This window comes from Rosa chinensis, chromosome 5 (genome assembly GCF_002994745.2).
Source record: "Rosa chinensis cultivar Old Blush chromosome 5, RchiOBHm-V2, whole genome shotgun sequence".
NCBI lineage: Eukaryota > Viridiplantae > Streptophyta > Magnoliopsida > Rosales > Rosaceae > Rosa > Rosa chinensis.
Window position 1 is genome coordinate 73,566,330 of NC_037092.1, and position 16,606 is coordinate 73,582,935.

At 38.3% G+C, this 16,606-nt stretch overlaps 3 long non-coding RNA genes and 1 pseudogene across 3 annotated transcripts; 3 read left to right on the plus strand and 1 right to left on the minus strand.

The window, feature by feature from the left end:
- Nucleotides 1–2,013: 2,013 nt before the first annotated feature.
- Nucleotides 2,014–4,131, plus strand: LOC112167954 (annotated as a pseudogene).
- Nucleotides 4,132–9,651: 5,520 nt separating this feature from the next.
- On the plus strand, nucleotides 9,652–10,454 carry LOC112167771. The gene is made up of 3 exons (XR_005800455.1): nucleotides 9,652–9,925; nucleotides 10,029–10,097; nucleotides 10,315–10,454. It is a non-coding gene; the product is annotated as an uncharacterized LOC112167771 (long non-coding RNA).
- Nucleotides 10,455–10,854: 400 nt separating this feature from the next.
- Nucleotides 10,855–11,165, plus strand: LOC121049487. Its single transcript, XR_005800456.1, has 2 exons — nucleotides 10,855–10,996; nucleotides 11,080–11,165. It is a non-coding gene; the product is annotated as an uncharacterized LOC121049487 (long non-coding RNA).
- A 6-nt stretch (nucleotides 11,166–11,171) lies between these two features.
- LOC112167772 lies at nucleotides 11,172–12,935 on the minus strand. Its single transcript, XR_002923924.2, has 2 exons — nucleotides 12,545–12,935; nucleotides 11,172–11,959 (listed from the first exon to the last, which is right to left on the minus strand). It is a non-coding gene; the product is annotated as an uncharacterized LOC112167772 (long non-coding RNA).
- Nucleotides 12,936–16,606: the final 3,671 nt, after the last annotated feature.

The following is a 16,606-nucleotide window of genomic DNA, read 5'->3' on the forward strand; positions in this document are numbered from 1 at the left end:
AAAAAAAATAGCGGCAGATTTCCCTCCTAGATCGACTCAAATTTGGCTCCAAATTGATACTCTAAAGTACAACAGAATAGTTATATCTGTTGTATGAGTGTAGCTTGCAAAAGATCATACAACTGTTTTTTTACTTTCTGTTGTCTGATAAAGGGAGATATATTGGGAAAGTTTGGATGTGTGTAGATTTGCCTCAAAATGGCACTATTCCCTCCAACATTTCCCTGCATTCTCTCCCCCAAAATTCGATTCCCTCTCAGCAGGCAACAAGAGGCGGCAAAACTGAAAATTTTTAAGTGGCATTCAGACAACAGATATGTGGAAAACCATGGTCTGATGCCTGCATGATGAAATTAATGGCTTATGTGGCCATGTGTCCTAGAGCTAGACAACTACACAATAGCATCGATCTATTCAGACCAAACTATTAGAACACTTCAGAAAAAATCCATTCAGACCAAACTAATGCCCACAGCTAAACCCGACACGACATTCACTCCACAAAACCCCACAACTGACCCCAACTCACCCCGACTCTCTCTCTGACTCCCTCGCTGTCCGACTCTCACTCTGACTCACTCCACAGCTGCCCCGACTCACTCCACAATCCTAAACCCTAAATCCACTACCTCTGAAGCGAAGCCTTCGAAGCCCTAAATGGGAGATTTCCCTTCGAAGCCCTAAAGGAGATTTCTCTGTGAATCCGTGGATTCACATCGGAGCAGCCTTAGACTTGGATTCACACAGGAGCCCTAAACAATTTCGTCATCTCGAACTTCGATTCACGCCTTTGATTTGATTTGTCTCGAACTTGGTAAGTTCTCGTCGTCTCCTTTACTGTTTTGATTCAATTTTGATTTGGATTTGTCAGCTTTCGCTCTTCGTTACTGTATTAATTCACTGAGATGCAAAATTTAGGGTTCTGATATTCATAAGCAGATCTTAAAATTGTGCACTCTAGTCATCGGAGTTTAGCAGAGACTCGGATCTCCATCTCCGACCATGGATTCCGAGCCTTTCAAGAGAGAAAAGAACGTGACTTTTCTGGGGATGATGTACCAGCTCCTCCCACACCAATCCGAAAAAGCTTCATCATCTTCTTCTTCTTCTTCCTTTGAAGGTCCTCGTTCTACTGAGGGCCTCTCTGCCGCTTTGTCCGATCAGTCTCGTATTATAGTCGCCAGACCTGTTAGGTACAGACCCATCTAGCTCTACACTTTTAAAGTTTATAAATTTCTAATTGTATGTGTGAATTGGGTTACTTTGGTGTGAAACTCGTGAAATATTTGATCAATTTATGCAATAGGTCCATAATGCCTTGTCTTTAACTAACAATTATGCTACCAAAGTTTGGTTCTTTAATCGCTTTTTCGCAAATTGATTCTGGGTTTTGCTATTGAGCTTCCCAAACTTGTTTTGGCTTGTGTTTAAGTAGAGTTGTTCACGTATTGGTGAGGCTTGAATTAGTATATGAACTTGTGTTATGGTTAAGTGAACTTCAATAGTTGGATTGAATTTCTGCAATTGGACTGAATTGGTAAATTTTTTATGTTTGCTTGTAGAGGAGTGGTGTCCCTGTGGACATGCTCAAAGTTATGTGCAATTGCCTTTGTTACTGGGATCATTGTTGGCTATACCCTGAAGCGACGCGTTAAACGCTAGGCTAACAAGCTTCTCAAGAGGATCAAAGACGATTGATTGCACCTAGGTTGAGTTAAGTTATCACATTCAATAGATTGTCGTCAATAGATGAGTGATTCTCTAACATTAGTTGTGTAAAGGGTGCATTTTTGAGGAGTTTTCAGCTTCTGTGATGACAAATGCATCTCACCTTATCAACAGATATTGTTATCCTTTTTAAAATACTATGGTAAAGTTTTAGAGAACAGCATAGGCTATCCTTTTTATCCTTTTTAAACTACTATGAGAGATCTTTAGTCTCTCAGTCAATGAAGTTGCGGATTCTTCAATGTTGGATTTTTCAAATCTGATTGAAATCTTGTGTTTGTTTTGCAGTTTTTTGTTGGTGGAAACTGGAAGTGTGTAAGTATTTTTTTTATTTTTATGCAACAATGTCTCTCTTTCTGCATTACCTATAGTATATAGTTGTTTTATCTGCTCAGAATTTTTGTGCTTTAGGGTTTGATTGGGTTTATTATTTGATTATGATATATGTGATTGGCTTTACATTCTCTGTTTTAGATACTCAGAATAGTATCTTTCAAAAATATTCTATTTTTCGATTAATTTTTTTGTTTAGTATAAAAGCTGCCTGATTTAGTTTCACAAAAGCAAGTTTACGTTCTGTGATTTTTGCCTTGGTAATTAATTTAGTGGAATTTTAATGGTACGTACTGAACAAGTAGATATTTCAAAACATAGTCGATAACAGTCTCGTTTAAAGAAACACACTGTGAGAACCTGACCTTATGAAATGAAATGATTTCCATGCCTAGTGTAGGTAGTTATTTGTTTCCTAATTGCTGAGAGAGTCAGTAATAGTCAATTTGTTGCATTTACAGAAAAAATTATTATGTATATGTTTATATTTAGGACGTATTCCCACCTTGTGACACACCTTTACCATGGTGCTCTCCTGATTTTGTTTCAAGTTATCATGCATTTTTTATGTGCATTTTTCTTATTCATTTTGCAGAATTTGTAACTTGTATTCAACCCTTTTAATATGGTTTCATTTGTTCTGATCCTTTTGTCCCTGCTGATTCATCTAGAATGGCACAAAAGACTCAATCAGCAAGCTAGTGTCAGACTTAAACAGTGCAAAATTGGAACCTGATGTTGGTGAGCTTATTTGTTTGAACTTTAATATAAGCCTGATTCAATTTTCAGTAGATTTACTAGACTGCACTAGTAATTTTGTCACTGGCCATCTGGATAGCAATATAACTAAAATTGAATCCGAAAAATAAGTTTGGTAAAATGTACAAGTTTGATAAAATTGTAACCAAGTACGACGCTTTTAATTTATAATATGTGTTCCAGAAATATTAATATGGTTTTGAATTTAACATAACTTTCCTGGAGATTTACATTTGTTGATTTCTTTTACATTCATACATGATATTCCAGCCATCTGCATTCATCTACCTTTTCATTTGGGCTTTTACTAAAATCTATTCTTGTTTGTGCTAGTATCTTATGTGCATGTTGAAGATCGACTGAAGATGGCGATGAGCGTGAGAGGAGAGATGGAGAAGCTGAGCGTGGAGCAGTTGAAGGCAGTGAAAGAGCAAACTGATCTGGAGGTCAATCTTCTCCAGGACTCTCTCAACAACATGCGCACCGCCACCACCCGCCTCGAGCTCGCCTCCTCCGCCCTCCATGACCTCTCCCTCCGACCCACCGGAAAAAAGATGCTCGTCCCTCTTACCGCCTCCCTTTACGTCCCCGGAACTCTCTAGGACCCCGACCAGGTCCTCGTCGACGTCGGCACCGGCTACTTCATCGAGAAGAACATGCCTCAAGCCAAAGACTACTGTGACCGCAAGATCAGTCTCCTCAAGTCCAATTTCGAACAACTCGTTGAGGTCAAAGTTCTCCTCTTTGTGAATCTATTTCAATATTTCTTACGTTTGCTAGGTTTGGTGATTAGTCTTCCTTCTTTCTTGCTCATATACGAGACCTGAAATTGAAAACCTCCTTATGCATAATATGTTTCTTGTTTGCTACTTGTAATGCCAATTTCATATCTCAGCTACTTTGCTATTACCTTCAAAAATTCATTGTTTTGCTGCTCTATGGCAGCCGCAATTGAGTAGTGTTTCTGTGACCATTGATCCAGAGTTTAGGAGATTGCTGATTGCTGTAATGTTTTCTTTGTATGTTTTAATCAAAGGGGGGACAAAAATGCTCCTCTTGAGTCTAATGCATACCTTAAACTGCTTTAAAGTAGGGCTACTCTTTCTTTGCTTATTAGTTCTTCCTTTTTTGTTGTTGTTTTCTTCTAATTACGAAATTGTAAATTGATATGCAGGTTGCTTCTAAGAAGAAAAGCATATCTGATGAAGCTGGGTTAGTTTTGCAAGCAAAACTGAAGCAGATGGCTCCTACAGCACAGTAGGAGACAAGGACTTTTAATATGTGTGCTGTGGTATTCAAGTTAAGATCATGGTGAAGTACTGGTGACTTAGGAGTAGATTATGCTTGTTTTGATATAGAATTCAAACATCATGTTAGAGTTGTGGTTTGCACGCTTGAACTGGTGCGGTTTTGTTCCCTTACAAATGGGATTAATTCTCTTATGCTCTTTAGAGACTCGTGTTGTGGTGTATCATTGCAGAACTACTTATAATTTACAATTTGCTTTTTCCAGCTTCAAATGTTGTGTGGTGTATCATTTGATGAACTACTGTTCATTTGGTAAATGGACCAAATGAATGCACAATTTAATTTAGGAATGGGATGTTCAAATGATCAAACAACAGAATAGATATAATGGCGACTGCACGAATGGCCAAAATTGGGGCAAATACACTGCAATCATTCATATCACACATCGGTTTTTAACAAATTAGTGTCTTCTAATTTATACTCACACAACAGAAGCAATTGAACTCTGTTGTCCCAAAAGTTAATCAGACAACAAATATAGTCCAAGAACTGAAGTTTGAAGAGCAATCAGACAACACACAAAATAAAAATATGTTGTCTGACAAGCTTAACATACAACAGCTTGAAAACAAGCACTGTTGTCTGAAGACACCCCTCAACTACTGCGCAGCTGCGCGCTTGGCATCTGCCGAGCCATCTGCCGAGCTATCACACAACAGTTATAACACATACCTGTTGTTTGTGTGTTTATCACACAACTGTGTTCCACCGTTGTCTGATTTTTCATCAGACAACGGCTCACTCTACAACGGTGGGTCTTCAAATCACACAACGGTTTTCTGCCGTTGTCTGATAACAAAATTGGTGTAGTATATGGCTTCACACCATTTCCAACATATCCTGTGTTCAATACACCTACTGGTGTTGCTGGCTTTTATGCTAGCAGAGGCATTGGGATACCTAATAATAATGTTGGCAGAGGATACAACAATTTTGCTGGTGGCAGAGGCACTCCAATGAATGGCAATGCTGGTGGTTTTAGACCTACTGGAAATGCAGGCAACAATCTCACTTGTCAGTGGTGCAACAAGGTTGGTCATGGGGCCAAAACCTGCAGATCTCTCCCTAATGCTCAGAATGCTAACAACTCAAACACTCAAGGTGGATGTCAATACTGTGGAAGGCATGGACATACAGCAGGCAGATGCTACTTCATTATTGGATTCCCTGGTCAACAAAGTGAACCTAAAGAAGCAACTGCAATGCTTGCTGCCACCAATCTTGCTCCTCAATACTGGCTTGCTGATACTGGAGCTACTAATCATATGACTCACAATCCTCAAGTGCTTAACAATGTGATCCCTTTAAAAAAAAAAAAAAAAAAAAAAAAAACAATGTGATCCCTTATCCTACAACTGATGGAGTGTAGATTGGTAATGGTAACCAACTTGCCATTACTCATATTGGCAATGCCATGTTGGGGATACTTAAACTAGACAATATCTTGCTTATTCCTAATCTTGCTGCACATTTGCTTTCCATTTATCAACTGTGCAAACAAAATAACTGCAGTGTGTGGTTTGATGAATTTATGTGTGTGATTCAGGACAAGGTACAGGGCAAAATTTTGTACCAGGGGCTGAGTAAGCAGGGCCTATACCCCATTTGATCTACCCATATTCAATAAAGCTTCTGCAACAACAAGTAGAAATAATAAAGATTCTGTGCAAGCATCTACAACTCCTCAGCAATCTGCATTTCTTGGACAACAAGTGAAGCATAGTCTTTGGCATCAAAGACTTGGTCATCCTGCAAATGAAATTGTCAAACTCATGTTGCAGAAATGCAAGATAGAACAACCTGTAGATTGTATGAAGACAGTGTGTGAGCCATGTCTGCTAGGAAAATTTCATAAGCTGCCCTTTTCTGCCTCTCAAACTAGGTGTGCTTCACCCTTTGAACTTGTACACTCTGATGTTTGGGGTCCTTCCCCACATCTCTCCATAGATGGTTATAGATACTTTGTCCTATTCATTGATGATTGTACAAGGTTTACTTGGGTGTTCCCAATGAAAAATAAAAATGAAGTTCTTGGTTACTTCAAATCAATGTGTGCTATTATCTCTACTCAATTCTCTTCTTCTGTCAAAATTCTTAGAAGTGATGGAGGTGGTGAATACATTAACAACATGTTTAGAGATTTTCTCAGCTCCAAGGGAATCATTCATCAATGTTCATGTCCCTACACTCCTGAACAAAATGGGGTTTCAGAAAGGAAAAATAGACATATTCGAGAGACTGCTGTGACTTTACTGCAGAATGCTTCACTTCCTAACCAATTTTGGTTTCATGCTTGTGCTACTGTTACTTACTTGATCAACAGGATGCCTACTGCTATACTCTCTATGAAATCACCCTTTGAGATGCTATATCATGTTGTACCAAATGTTGACATGCTTAGAGTTTTTGGGTGCACTTGTTATCCACTCTTGACCTCTCCAATCAGAACAAACAAACTGCAACCTAAAACTATCAGATGTGTGATCCTTGGATTTGCTGCAGGCTATAAAGGCTACATTTGCTACAGTCCAACCAGTAAGAGGTACATTATTTCCAGGCATGTATTCTTTGAGGAAACAACTTTCCCTTATGCAGTCTGCAAGGTCATGCCTCCTCCAGCTACATCAGTTACATCCAAAAAGGATTCATCTTTGCTCACTCAGACCTCCTCCCAGGTTACACCTTCCTTCACCCTTACTCAGTCTCACACTCAACCATCATTGAATGGACCTGCATCTGATAGTGCACCTATACAGTCTGTCTCTACATCAACACTTCAGTCATCTGATCAGGGTTCTCCTACTTCATCTAATATTGTTGTATCTACTGCTCATGATATCACATCTTCAAATATTGAATCATTTGATAAAACACATGAGTATACAGAACATGAAGCTGTGATAAATGAATGCAATTTTATGGATAATGATCCTCATATAGTTGTTCCTGTCTCAACTTCTGCCACATCACAAAATCTTTTTGATTCTCAAGTTGATACAACTGTTTAGTTTACTAAAACTGATGGCATGCTATCCATCTCTGCTCAACCTGGAAATGGTTCTATCTCTGTTGTTCTTCAAAGTGAAAATACTCATACTCCTTCCAGTCAGGTATCAGAAGCTAATGTTCTTCATCCAGTTGAAGGTGTTGCTGCATCTCACCAAAATGATCATCACATGTTAACTAGAGCCAAACGAGGAATTCAGAAAAAAAAAGTGTTTTGTTTCCTTGCTCTCACATCTCAGCCTTGATCCTAAGGCCACTGAGCACCCAACTACAAAGCTGCCCTTCAAATACCTGAATGGAAGGCTGCAATGGATGAGGAGTACAATGCCTTGATGCAACAGCAAACCTGGACTCTTGTACCATTACCAGCTAACAAAAACCTTGTCTCCTACAAATGGCTCTTTAAGGTCAAGCGCCATGCTGATGGCACCATTGCACGACATAAAGCAAGATTAGTGGCTCGTGGTTTTAGTCAAGAATATGGTGTTGACTTTGATGAAACCTTCTCCCCAGTAGTAAGACATACCACTATGCGCTTGATTCTATGTCTTGCTGCCTACCACAATTGGTCTCTTCATCAAATGGATGTTAAAAATGCCTTTCTACATGGTCTGTTGAATGAAGAAGTATATATGACACAGCCAGGATGTTTTGTTAGCTCTGTCACACCTCACTTTGTCTGCAAACTTAACAAGTCTCTCTATGGTTTAAAACAGGCCCCCAGAGCATGGAATGAACGATTCACTAGTTTTCTACCCAATATTGGCTTTGTCTCATCATATGCAGATCCAAGCTTGTTCATTAAACAATGCCAAGATAATACTGTGTTCTTGCTCCTGTATGTGGATGATATAATCATCACAGGATCCTGTGCATCTCTTATTAACTCTGTGAAGGCTGCTCTTCACAATGAGTTTGATATGAAGGATTTAGGCAAACTACACTTCTTCTTAGGACTTGAAATTCAGTACCTGCCTGATGGTCTCTTTGTTTCCCAGCTCAAATATGCCAAGGATCTCATTCATAAATCTGGCCTGGATGATTGTCATATTCATACTACCCCATGCAAGTCTGGCCTCAAGCTTCTCCGAGACATTGGTGTTCCTTTACAGTCTCATGATGTTACTCAATTTAGAAGTATGGTTGGATGTCTTCAGTACCTGACGTTTACTCGACCTGACATCTCCTATGCTGTCAATTCAGTGTGCCAATTCTTGCACAACCCTACAGATATACATCTGTATGCAGCTAGAAGGATATTAAAGTATGTCAAAGGTACACTTCATCAGGGCATCTATTACAGAAAGTGTACTCATCCTGCACCCAACAATCACTCTCTTTCTGCCCTTACTCTTCAGGCCTACTGTGATGCTGATTGGGCAGGTGATCCTAATGATAGAAAGTCTACTACTGGCTTTGTTCTCTTGTTACATGGATCTCCTATCTCCTGGTGTAGCAAGAAACAAATAGCTGTTTGTCGCTCTTCCACTGAGGCTGAATATAGGAGCATGGCTGATACTACATCAGAGATTATGTGGTTACTGCTTTTGCTTCATGATCTACATGTTTTCCTTGCTGCAGTTCCAATCCTACACTGTGATAATATATCTGCTCTTGCCCTTGCCACTAATCCTGTGTATCACTCCAAGTTAAAACACATTGAGGTAGACATGCATTTCACCAGAAATCAGGTCAAGGCTGGATCTCTCAAGCTTCAATTTGTTACATCCAAGGACCAATTGCAGATTTGTTCACCAAGGGCCTTTGCTCACCACAGCACACATATCTTTGTGACAGCTTGATGTTGCTTACCTCCCATCAAGCTGAGGAGGGGTGTTAACCATATAGCATGATTACCACAGCTCATTAGTCCTCTTTTGTGTGTTTTCTGTTAATTAGGATTAGTCACGTGTTTTCTACTAATTAAGTTTCTGTTAGTAATTAGCTCAGGATGTGTTATGAGCTGACACGTGTCCTCTATCCCTTTTATCCTCCAGCTATTATATAAACCCTGTAACGATCTCAACAACTCAATTTTGGTATAATACAGTTAGAGAGCTTTCTCTCTTTTTTCTCTATTTTGCTTCATCTTCAAGCTTGCTTTTCAGCTTTCAACAAGTACTCTTTTCAACCTTATTATTTATGGTAATAGTTGCTAGAGTGTGTTACAATCGATTGTTGGAGTCTAAAGCATTTAGTTTTGAGCACTTATGGCCCTAACAAGGTATAGAGATTAAGACTAATATAGGGTAGCCAAAACCTAAGTATTCTTTCTTCTACTTCTTTTTGCTTAGGGTTTGACTATTATTTCATGACAGTCAATTTAACTTTCTTTTCGACCTTTTAATGCTAAATGAAAATCTGACAAAACATTTTAAGCATCTTTTAAAGTAATCACCATCATTCCATACAATTTTGGATTTGTTTGGAGGACCTTGAATTCCATGGTAACCCTTGATGTGATACATTCCATTTTTCTATCTATCTTATTTTATGTCGTAGTTAGTTAGTTTATTTATCAATTAAGAAAATTTCAAAAATATTGTGACATTTCGAGTGATAGAGAGCAAAATGGCATATAAAAGCTTCATTCATTTTCCACTTATTATATTGGCTATAATCTAGAAACTTCCTGAGAGGAAAAGCATTGCAGAGATGTCCAAGAATTACAGTACTCTGTGACTCCCAAAATCCTAAACCCCACTTGACCTTTGCCTCAAAGCCATAAGCTTTCTCTTCTATCTTTCAGCAGCTCAAGGGCTTGTTGGAAAGGAGTGAACTTTATTTGGTAAGCTCCTAAACCCAAATGGGTTTTTATGGGTCTCCTTGCCCTGTGCTTCTTTTGGCTTCAAGAAATACCCAAATGCTAACTTTTCTGGGTTTACTTGAAGTTTTTGCAGGAAAGATTTGAGGAGGTTGAAGGATTTCGTTTTGTAATCTTGGACAGAAGACCATTTGAGGTAAGAGTCTCTTCTTCTCCTTTCATACTTCCATAAAGGTCACTACTTTTTCCTTAGGCTTTAGGTGTCTGAAGCTATAGTGGTTACCATTGTTTAATGTGTAAAATAACGAGTATTGTGTTTGTGAAATTGTCCATTGTATTTTTGATTCTATGGTTGTATGTTTTTTGATGTGTTTGTGCTATGTGCAAATGTCAACTTTACATTGGGTTTTCAGAAACCCATTTCTCTGTTCATTAGTGGAAGGATTCCAAGCCAAGTTTATATTACTTGCAATGGCTGATGAACCTACAAGAAAGATTAGCCTGAAGGCCTTAGTAAACAGGGGGAACAAAAGAGTTATCTTTATGGAGTCTGGCCATGAATTTGTTGATGTTCTCTTAAGCTACTTGACAATCCCCATAGGAACAATTATCAAGCTTGGCCGTAACAACAGTAATTTGGCACCACTGGGAATAGGTTGCATGAACAATTTGTATGCAAGTGTTGTGAATATGGATGTGCAGCATTTCAGGACTGAAGCTTGTAGGGACATGTTGCTATGTCCTCGAAATGGAGCTGGATCGACTTTAAAGAGCCTCAAACTCAAAATTGATGACTGTGATCCTACGCAGTACTTTAAGTGCTCGAATGTGTCTTGCCGCACATCTCCGGCTAGGCTAAGCTATTACAGAAGTGTTCGCTGTTGTCGTTGTGGAAATCAAATGGACTCAAAGAGCAACCTTTTAGTTGGCTGTCTTGATGGGGTGTTTGTAAAAGGACTAGCCAGACTTATAATTAGTGATGATTTACAAGTCATGCCTGCAGTAACATCAGTAAGCTCTTCTTTGTTGATGAAGCCTGGGGTCATGGATTCAAATACTATTGAGGAGGTGACTTTGGACATTGGAGTTGATGAGGTAATTGAATATGCTAAATTTGTGTTTAGATGTAGAATTGTGTGGCTGTTTTCTGATCCTTACAATTTTTGTTTTTCTACCAGGTTGTCAATTTGCTTATGTGCTCATTTATATCAAAATCACCTCTGACTGATGTTCTTCTACAGCATAGACCATTAGCAAACTTGAATAAAAATATCAGTAACCAACCAATATGTGTAGATTACTATTCTGCAAGAGTAGAAGACACAGTGAATGATGAAGCGAACATTACTTTGAAGCTTATACTAAGCAAATCGAAGAAGGTGATTTGCTATGCAGAAGCAGAGGAAGATTTTGTTAATTTGCTTTTCAGCTTCCTAGTTCTTCCACTTGGATTTTTGTTAAAACAAATGCGGCTTGGTACTTTGAAGGGATGCATTGATCACCTGTACAAAAGTGTCCGGGATCTTGATCAGCAGCTCTTGAAGTCTAGATACTCTAAGGAAGTACTAGTTAATCCCAAGCTTCCCCCAGGATTTTGCTACCAGAACCATCCTTTAGGTATTGGAACGGCCACATTTCATATTGCGGCAGCTGAAATCGTGGACCCAAAATCCCCTTCTGGTGAAGACAGTGATCAAGGATTCTTAAAAGGACCAGCACTATTTGTGGTGACTGACAATCTTATTGTAAGTCCGGTATCTTCAGTCTTGGGCCCATCTATTCTGGACAAAATGAATGTGCCTATCACTGATATTGAAGTGCAAACAGTGCTTGTGGGCAAGGAAGAGGTGAGTTCTACAACTTTCCATTTCATCTCCGCAAATGAATCATTCTCTTGAATTTGTATCTCTTTGCAATCATAAGCCTATTGTCTATCACTGAAGTTTGAGTTGTTGTAGAATTCAGTGGAATGTTGCTGCATTGACTCCCCTCCCCTGCATCAACTCATTATACACCTCCAATTTGACTGAAGATCCGCAACCTTGCACCTGTCACTTGCTTTATACACATAATTTAAATTTAGTTTGTGTTGAAAGTAACTGCTTGAAAACTAATTTGTTCATTTTTATTATGTTTCTTACTGCAGGCTTTCGGTCTTTTGGTGGCATCTTTTGTTTGTGACTCTGCTCTAACAAGTGTCTTACTTGGGAAGATAAAGCAGGAACAATGAAGATCATGATGCTGGATTATTCTATTGCATTTGGTTTTAGAAACTTGGAACTCTAGTAAGTAGTTCTCTTTATTGCCTTCGTAATTAGAGAAGTGAAAGCAAGCAAGTCCGGATTGGTTGCCTAGTTATCTCTTATACTTATTGAGTAGCAAAAATTCCAAAAACAATGAGGATTAGTACCAGCTTACCTTAATTGGACATGGTTTTGTATTTCCTACTTCTATGCTTACTGTTAAATTGTGGTTAGATCTAATGTAAGCATAATATAGATTACATATGCAGATCATACTTTCATTTCATCAAAGATATATATATATATATATATATATATATATATATATATATATATCCTGAATTACAGGGCTAGATAATCTTATTCATCTTATTTAAGATAGGGATGAAGGATGACTTACCTACATCTGTACATTGCTCATCTCACCAAATCGCTGCGGTTATGTGGTAAAGGAAAGTCCTACAGGGGCGACCTGAGAACACACGATTAGGTACTCTCACTTCAGGATTGTGGTGAGGGTGTTCACATGTGGTCTCAGGTCACTCCTATGGGACTTCTCTACCCTTTGTGGCTGGCTTATGCTAGGAACTTGCATACATCTCTACATTGCTCATCTTATCATTTTATAAGCGCGGTTATGTGGTAGAGAAAGCCCCGCAGGGGCGACCTGAGAACACGTGTAATGCAAAATAACACTAGCACTCTCACTCTAGGTTGTGGTGAGAGTGCACACATGTGATCTCAAGTCACCCCTGTGGGACTCCTCTACCATTCTGCACTTATGGATGGCTTATGCTGAGAACTTGGTAATTTATGGAGGGCTGAATAGAGTACCACAGTACTCAATTTGAAGTTGTACTACACCGCAGTACACATTACAAAACCAATAAACGTGGGGGGATTTTTCTGATTGTCTCTGTGATTGTGACCATGACTTTGTACTACTTCATTGCTGTCTTTTGAATATGTACTATAGGCCTCAACGACCTTGTACTACTTGAATGCACTTCTTTTGCATTTGTACTATAGGCGTCTAGATCCAGCTCTGCCAAGAACCACAGGATAATTCACATCTAGATAGGAAAATAAAATGTTAGGGAGGTTGGATGTCCACCCAAAATGTTGGTAACTCCCATTTAGCATCTCATTTTGTTCTTCTCAATTTAGATAGGAAATTGGTGTAGAGGTGGCATCAGGCGATCTTCGTTACTGTTTTGACCGGAAGATCATGGATCCGACTTGATGGGCTATGACATTTCCAACAATGCCACCAACACTAACGACAAGCAACGTGCCAATTTGTAACGTCCAATTAAACAGCCTAATCGTAGCTAGGCGATGATGATGGCGAACCAATTCTACCCCATTGTATATGCCTAAACAAATAAAAGAGAGAGGGGAATAGCAAGATGTCGATCGTTGTAGTGTCGATGATTGTCAAGTGGTTTGATAGCCAAACCAACGATCAAATCGGAATAACAGAATCACACAATTGTCACCTGTTCGTGCAGCATCAGGTTTGCAATGCAAAAAATGCAGCCCTATAAGACATCGTGCCATCTCAATATCCTTCATTTTAGGCCCTGAAACTTAAAACTTCACATCAAGGAGTAGACAAATCTACATTGTTGAAGCATTTCTCTACCCTTTATTTCAGCCCTTATCCATCTTACCAACTTACTCTTTCCCCTATTAACGGGGTATCTTAAAACTTTTGTTTTCATACATCTTGTTGGAAAGAAATAACTTACTACTTGACTAATTAATCAATTCAAAAGTATAGACTTAGTCCTTAGTTGAAAGTTTGAAATATCATAAGACTTGGTCCAAAAGGCCAAAAAAAAGAATTATATTTAGGTGTGTTTATAAACAAAATACGAAAAATTTATAAAATATATATATAGTTGAGCTTGCTCGGTGTGAGATTTTGAATTTTGAAATAACTCGCATTTTATTTTCAAGGTTGGAAGTGAAAAGTAGATGGACACGAGTTCACAGAATCGCAGTATTTTTGTCGGCGAATTTTTCGGTGTCTCCAGCTATTTTTAAAGAATTTTGGAAGTTTGGATGCAAAGTGTATTAATTTGATAACGAGGCACTGTGCCATTGGTTAGAGGGCCAAATTTAGTGCGTAAGGGGCAGCTAGCATTTGTACTAGTCATGAGACACTTGTCATGTGGAGAGACAAACCTTCTAATTATATGCCAAGTGGTGGAAGCACCTTGGTGAAATGTTTTAGATTTTTTTTGATAGGGTGGAAGATCTTTAGAAGAGAAGTTTTTATATACATCCCCCTTCTCAATTACTTAATGCACACCTCCTATATTTTTTTGTCATCAAATTTCCTTGATTCCTTCTATACCATCTTCATTAATAAATAAATAATAGCTAAAAACGAAGAAGAATCTACAAAAAAAAAAAATAATAATAAATGTTTTATATATCAAAATATTAATAAAATATTTTCTTATAGATTAAATTTTTTCCTCATCTTCATGATACAAACGATCTCTCTGCAAGATCATACGTGAATGTCATTGACAAATGAAATAATTGTAGTCCACATTAAGAATTAGGGTGCGGCTATTGCCACCATACTATTTTTTTAGTTCACCCTACAAACATTTGAATTATTGAAAGACTATATTACTCAAGTACAAAATGACTAATAAATACACTAATTTTCTAAAATCCAAATATGTAAGAAAAAATAAATATATAAGTAATTAATTAAATATAAAACTACTTAATTTCTCATTGGATAACATTAATCTTTATCTTCTCAACCCAAATTTGAATTTATTACTATTTCTTTGCCTTTTTGATGCCTCCTCATCATTAATTCATTATTCAATTCACAAAAACATTACATTTAACTTCATCAAAATCTCTGCAATATTCTTTGTGAACACCGAAAGTAAAAATTTAAAACACGAAGAAAAAAAAAATTAATCTCTTCTTCATTGATCATAGTTGTAAATTTACTAATCTTTTTGATTGTTTACATAGATTGAAATAGAGAACACTGAAATTCCTGATAAAAAAAAAAGAACATTGAAATTGAAAGAAAAAATAAAAAAATGGGAGTAAATTAGTTTATGATTTTATTATGAAACTTTAATAAATTTTAATTTTTTTATGAATATAAATTTCTTAGGGGGGGGGGAATTTCGCAAACAGTACACCAAGTAAAGGTCACTAATAATTCTTATACACAAAGTTTCAAACCAAACATTTCGGTACACGAAATCTGAAACTCGACCCACTATCAGTACACGACATCAATTTTTGACACCAAAATGTCCATTATGCCCTCAATTCTTTTTTTTTTTAATAATTTTTTTGTTTGTTATTTTTCCTTCATTTTTATCTCTTTCTTCTTCCTTCTTCCTTCTTCCGGGCTCACTCCCTTACTCGATCTTTCGCGGTCGAGGACGGCTCTGTTCCCTGCAAGGCCTTCGGCTCCGGGACCTCAATCTGGCTGAGCGGGGCCCACGAGCTTCAGTTCAACAACTGCAAGAGAGCCAAAGAGGCCCATATCCATAGGATCGAGACCTTGATCTGCATCCCAACTTCCGATGGTGTTCTTGAAATGGGTTCCTCCGGTTTGATAAGAGAGAACTGGGGCTTGATCTAGCAAGCCAAGTTGTTGTTTGGGGCGGATCAGCCCGACCTGGAAACAAGACCGCTCGAGTTCATCAATCGGAACTTCTCCATTTTTGACATCGGCATCATTGCCGGCGTGCAAGAAGAGGATCACAGCTCGTACAATGACGACAAGAAACATGTTTTTGGTTCTAGCAAGAAGAAGAACGGAGCTCTGAACCCAAACCCGGACTTCGCAGATTCCGACTGCCAGATGAAAAGAGCGCCGAAGAAACGAGGCCTGAAACCCGGGCTAGGCCTAGACACGCAACTCAACCACGTGGAGGCGGAGCGACAGCGGCGGGAGAAGCTCACCTTGCAAGGGCGGCGTTGGAAGCAAGGGAGTGAGTGTGGAGGTGAGGAAGGTGGCGTTGGAAGCGAGGGAGTGAGCCCGGAAGAAGGAAGAAGAAAGAGATAAAAACGAAGGAAAAAAAAAATTATTAAAAAAAAAAATTTGAGGGCATCATGGACATTTTGGTGTCAAAAATTGACATCATGTACTGATAGTGGGTCGAGTTTCAGATTTCGTGTACCGAAATGTTTGGTTTGAAACTATGTGTATAAGAATTATCAGTAGCCTTTACTTGGTGTACTGTTTGTGAAATTTTCCCTATAAATTAAATGAGAGATTTTCATTAAAAATATTTATTTTCTAATTGGATATGTCATATAAGGATATTCTTGAAAAGATAAATGGATTTAATAAGTAAATTTAATAATTGAAATTAAAATGTAGGGTGTAATGAGCAAGTAGGGTGAACAAAGAAAATGGTAGGGTGGCAATAGCCACACCCTAAGAACTATCAACCAACCAAAT